Here is a 1,318-nt window from a genome sequence, read left to right as displayed (position 1 = left end):
GTCATGGAACACCTAATTAATTTTGTTCTAAAAGCTATGCTAATTTGAATTTGACCCTATCAACAAATTCCCCTTAACTAACTTCTAACGTCACCTACGGACCGTAGATCGATTAAAGGTCCGTGCTGGTCATCTGTAGTTCATGTCAGAGGATGGGTAACTTGTTTCTCAATTCACGGACACAGACCAAGGACCGTAGTCTAACTTATGAATTGTAGGTCTGCTGGTGGATATACACTTAGTCGAGTTTTCTAGGCTATGTTTTGGGAGAGCTTCAGTTGCAAACGGCGGATGCACAGTACGGGTTGTAGATTAGCCTACGGTCCGTCGATAGTGACCACTGATTGCACTTGTAGATTTCTAAGAAGCTGATTATTGGTATGTTTTTATATGTGGTATTAGATCTACTGTTCACATTAAGAACTTTTTCGAGATTAGTCAAACTTACACTCCAACTATAGTGAATAAAGATTACATGAGGCTCACATTATTCCCTTTCTCTCTTTCTGGGAAAGAAAAAAGATGATTGAATTGAGAGCCAGTGAATTTAATCACCATCTAGAACAATTTAGCTTAGAATTTCCTCATTAGGTTATTATCATCAAGTATAACATCAAAATTGAGGAGTGATATATTGAGTTTCAGGAAGAAAGGTGGAGAGAACTTGTACCATTCTTGGGACAAGTTTAAGTCGTTGTTGATTAGTTGCCCTCATCATCAATTATCTAACGAGATGTTAGTCCACACCTTCATTGAAAGGTTGGAGCCTAATACAAAGATTTGACTTGATTCAGCTGCACGTGGACAGGCCTTGGAGAAAACTTATGCGAAATTTTTCACCTTGATAAACATAATTTCTTAGGGAAACCAAGAGTTGAATGGAAGTATATTGAAATCTGTAGTACAAAAGACTACATGTAAGCTAGAATAAGATGTTGTTACTTTAATAACTGCATATTTTATTGCTATGCAGAATATGATGAACACACACTTTAGTAACATGGCATTGGGGCAACAACCTATTCAAGTGAACTCAGTTCAACAACCACCATGCGGTGCAAACCCAGACACTGTAAACTTTGTAGGTAATACCAAAAGAGGATAATGCCAACAAAACTATGGGAACTGATACAACCCAAGTTGGATAAACGACTCAGGGCCAAGGGCAACACCAATATAGGTTGCAAGGCAATGCTCATGGGTACAATAACAGGCACAACAAGAGCAACCAAAGAAGCAATCTAGAAACATGAGTGTTGAGGATATTGTAAAGAAGATTATGGCGGACCAAGCTTTGTTAGCTGAAGATGTGAGAAAT

The 1,318-nt window shown here is 38.2% G+C and overlaps 1 non-coding gene across 1 annotated transcript; it reads right to left on the bottom strand.

The window, feature by feature from the left end:
- Positions 1-616: 616 nt before the first annotated feature.
- Positions 617-723, bottom strand: LOC114077031. The gene has a single exon (XR_003578126.1). It is a non-coding gene; the product is annotated as a small nucleolar RNA R71 (small nucleolar RNA).
- Positions 724-1,318: the final 595 nt, after the last annotated feature.

Source organism: Solanum pennellii, chromosome 4 (assembly GCF_001406875.1).
Source record: "Solanum pennellii chromosome 4, SPENNV200".
NCBI lineage: Eukaryota > Viridiplantae > Streptophyta > Magnoliopsida > Solanales > Solanaceae > Solanum > Solanum pennellii.
Note: the sequence above shows the minus strand (reverse complement) of the source record. Positions and strands in the feature narration are given on the sequence as shown.